Here is a 4255-nt window from a genome sequence, read left to right as displayed (position 1 = left end):
CAGGCTGTCTGGCTGGGGGCAGGGGTGTCTGGGCGGGGGGCAGGGGTGTCTGGGCGGGGGGCAGGCTGTCTGGCTGGGGACAGGGGTGTCTGGCTGGGTGTGGGGGGGCACTTACTTGCTTGCGCGCCGCGTGGCAGCACCGTGTGACGCGCCTCCGGGAAGGCGGCAGCAGCGTGTCCCGAGGGAACAACTGAGCAGCGCAGGGAAGGAAAACGCCCCCGCGCCAGCCACGCGTGGCTGCTTGTTCCTTCGGGCTGCCCCGCAGCAGGCGGCGTCGCTCTCCGGCCTGTCAGGCTGCCGGGCCGAGCTGGGCTGCAGAAGAGCCGCCTGCGGCTCAGGAGCCGCCCGGGCCGGGCGCCGCGCTGGCTGCTGCAGGACTCCGGCGGCGCTGGGTGCCGCGGGGCGCGCGGGCGGGAAAGTTTCTCGGCTCGGCTGCACGAAGGGGAAGCCGGGAGCTCGGCGGCAACCGGCCAATGAGCCGCAGTGGAAGGGCGGAACTCCCGGCGCGTGGAGCCCCTGCTGGATCCGGGCCAGGCTCCCGCCGTGCAGCGCTGCGCACTGGTCTCAGAGGTGCAAGGAGGGGGATGGGAAGAGCGGGGGGCTGCCAACTTCCCGACAGTGGAAACCTGAGCCCTTCGCCCTTCGCCCTTCGCCCTGCTCCTCCCCTGCCTGCAGCCTCGGGGCTGGGAGGTTTGGAGAGCGGGAGGGAGTGGGGGAGCAGCGCTCGGGCTGGCTCCCGGAAGCGGCCAGCATCTCTCCATCCCCAGGCACGCCAGGCGCTGCCCCTGCCCCTAGGTGCCATCCCTCCAGCTCCTCTGGCCACCATCTCGGCGACTCCCGGAGTCCGGCCTTGGGTTCGGGGCTGGGCAGGGACGTCCCTCCCAGGAGCCAGGGGACGTCACAGCGTCCGGGGAGCCCACAACACCAGAGCTCCGTGCGCTGCCAACTGGACTTTGGCTGGCCTGTGCCGGGGTGTCCACACCTCGCACTGAGGGGGGGGGCGGGGTTGAACCCGGGGGGAGGGGGAGGAAGTCCCGCCCCGCCCCGCCCCGCCCCTCTCCTTGGACCGGGCATGCCCAGATGCTGGAGCAGTATAAAAGAGAGGAGCTGTTCTTTCCAGGCTGCCCGCTGGAGGAGAAGCTCTGCTCCGCCCAGAGAGCCAGGAGAGCACTGGGCTGCTGTACAGAGGGGCTCCTCCCTGTTTTACTTCACCCGGCTGGTCGCCTGTGCAGGGTCTCTGCTGCCCCCGGCCGAAGGCAGGACGTGTTCCGGAGACGTGTTTTAAGGGGCAGATTGTCTCATCTCCGCTGCAAGCCAGTGTATAGGCAAAAACCGGCACCAAGGCCTGTGCAAGTGGCGTGTGTGTCTGCCTCCTTGAGCCGGTTTCACTCCTCCATTTCTTCCTTCCTGCCCATGGCCTGTTGGAGGTTGGATGCTGAAGGGGCCCCGCTGGTTGGGTAAGATTGCCCTGGGACTGTGCGACAGGAGAACCTGTCTGGAGTTGGTGACATGGACTTGGAACCCGTCCTCTGTCCCAGGACGGGGCTGGCTGTGGCACAGGGAACCGGAGTGACTGAGGGTACGTCTACACTACAACATTAATTCGAACTAACTTTGTAGTGTAGACATACCCTGAGGGGTTTTGCTTGTGAGGCTTCATGCTGGCCAGTGTGGCAAACAGAAGAGCTCCCTGGGATGGGTTTGGTGCCGTGCAGCGGAGGACCCCCAGGCCTGGGCTGTAAGTAGCCCTGTGTCTGAGCAGTTCACCCGGATTGACCCCCTAAGCAGTGCCCCTAGGAGCCCCTGTATTGCACAAACTCACTGAAACACTAGCAACAATATTGGATTAGCAATTAGGAACCTGCTGGATCACTCTGAAATGCAGCCCATGTCTCCAATGACTGGTCTAGCCTGTGTTCTAGCTGTTCGGTTCATGCTGCCTGGCGATGGGAAGGGAAAGAAAAGGAGAACTGGGCACTCTGTCTGTCCTAGCACAGGAGGTAAACAATGAATATGCACCATTCCTGTTAAATATGCACATGTATAGTGCTGTACCGAGCTGCAAGAGAGAATCAGTTGCAAATGATTAACACGGCAATAGAAACCAAAATAGGGATCTTTACAATTCTGCTGTTCAGCACGGAGCTCTGAAGCTGAGATGACTCAGTACCTGCCAGAGGCGAGAAATGTTCAGTATTCCAAGGGCTCGCTGCCCTCTCGTCACAGTAACACCAGGTGCGCTGGGGTGTCCTGTCCTCAGCCTGCGAGGACTGTGACTGGTCGCAGGGCTGACGGGGCGAGGAAACACTTCGTCTTCCGGCATTAGCCAGTTGCAGTGTGACCCTGCAGAGGGGATCCGGACAGGCTATGGCTCAACCATGAATAAAAACAAACTTGCTCCCAAGCTTCCAACTACAGGTTGGACCTCCGTGGTCCGGCAGCCGTGGAACCTGAACAAGGGAATTCGCCAGACCAGGGAGGTCCCCTGTCAACCGCCTCCCAGGAACCCGCTGACTCTGCTGCTGGCCCCAGCCGCTCCCCACTGCCATCAGACAGCTGAGCTGCTGGCCCTGACTGGACCCCTCGGGCCTGGGACTCCCCGCTGCACCTCCTGAGCCCCCTGCCGCGCTCCTGGCTGCCCCGCCGGGGGCTCGTGCGGAGCGATGCGTATGAACCCCAAGTTCTCCCTAAGGAGCACAGAGCTGCAGGGAGCAGCTCTGTACCAACCAGCGGAACTCCCCGCGCTGCCTGAGCCTGCTGCGCCCCGGGGCTCCTGGCTGCACCACCAGAGCTCCCCGCACAGCTCCAGCCCCCGGCCCTGCCGCCTGAGCCCTCTGGCCCTGTGCCTCCACACTGCCCGACCCCTGCTCCCACTGGCCTCCCTGCCCCTGGGCTCTCTGCTCCAGGAACACCCGGGGTCCTGCCGGACCAGAGTCCCGGTTCAGAGCGGTACAGGCTGCAGTAACAGTCTCTGCCGCCGATTCCCGCTAACCCCTCGCGGGGGGGGGGGGGGGGGGCTTTGTCCTCGTTTACAAAGAAGCGCCCCCTGAAGCGTTTGAATCTAGAAATAAAAGTGGCTCAAGGGACCTTGAGTGGGCCCCCCCCCCCGCAGACTGGCCGTGGGTCCCCCCCCCCCGCAGACTGGCCGTGGGGTCCCCCCCCCGCTGACTGGCCGTGGGTTCCCCCCCCCCCCAGACTGGCCGTGGGTTCCCCCCCCCCCCAGACTGGCCGTGGGTTCCCCCCCCCCCGCAGACTGGCCGTGGGTCCCCCCCCCCAGACTGGCCGTGGGTCCCCCCCCGCAGACTGGCCGTGGGCCCCCCCCCGCAGACTGGCCGTGGGTACCCCCCCCCGCAGACTGGCCGTGGGTCCCCCCCCCCAGACTGGCCGTGGCCGGTTTCCAAGGAGAGCCGCTTTCCAGCCCCTTCGCTGCGCTGGTCTCCCCTGGACTCCGCCGCTCGCGCGCATCGTTGCCGAGGGCAGCGCCCGCACCGGCTGCGCTGCTGCTGAAGGGTCCCGCGCCGGGCCCCGGGGTGCGGACTGTCTGGTGACCCCTCCCCCAGCGCGGGGAGCCGCGGCCTCGCCTGCCTGATACCGACCCTCGTCCCTTGGGAGGGGGGGCCTGGAGGAGAGAAGCTGGAGCCGGGGAGGGGGGAGCTGATAGACCTGCGCGTCCCCCGCCTCCCGGCCCAGCCCGGCCCGGCGCCAGCGCTGCAGCCGGCTCGTGCCCCTCGCTCTGAGACTTGGCTCCAGCGCCGCAGGAGGCCTGACAGGCGCTCGGCAGCACGTGGGCGCTGCTGTCACGTCCGCAGAGAAGGGCGCTGGCTGCAGCAGGGGCGAGTCAAGCCTGGTTCGCTGGGTTCACTGGAAACACTGGCCTGAGGCTGAGACTGAGACGTGGGAGGGAAAGCTGGAGCTAAACCTGCCAAACTACAGAAGCGACGGGAGCCCTGGGGCACCTTAGAGACTGGCGGGTGTGTTGGAGCAGAAGCTTTCGTGGGCAAAGACCCGCTTCGTCTGATGCATAAACTACAGACGTTATCAACGCCCAGGCCAAAAGATCGCGGGGGGGGGGGGGCGAATAACCATGCTCAAACCTTAGATAGAAAAGGGAATAACAGTCTAGAAACATAAGCAACTTAAAGGAGTCATTCGTTCATAACTTGCAATTTACACACATGCCTCCCAAAGCGCTTGGAAAATCTAAAATCATCTTAAAATCAAAAAAGTTCAAAACTTCATGTAATACAAGGTAAGC

General features: G+C 64.6%; 1 long non-coding RNA gene across 1 annotated transcript; it reads right to left on the bottom strand.

The window, feature by feature from the left end:
- Positions 1-2104: 2104 nt before the first annotated feature.
- On the bottom strand, positions 2105-3934 carry LOC142828938 (uncharacterized). Its single transcript, XR_012903111.1, has 2 exons — positions 3597-3934; positions 2105-2343 (listed from the first exon to the last, which is right to left on the bottom strand). It is a non-coding gene; the product is annotated as an uncharacterized LOC142828938 (long non-coding RNA).
- Between the last annotated feature and the right edge of the window lie 321 nt (positions 3935-4255).

The sequence above is a fragment of the Pelodiscus sinensis genome, chromosome 4 (assembly GCF_049634645.1).
Source record: "Pelodiscus sinensis isolate JC-2024 chromosome 4, ASM4963464v1, whole genome shotgun sequence".
Taxonomy (NCBI): Eukaryota; Metazoa; Chordata; order Testudines; family Trionychidae; genus Pelodiscus; species Pelodiscus sinensis.
Note: the sequence above shows the minus strand (reverse complement) of the source record. Positions and strands in the feature narration are given on the sequence as shown.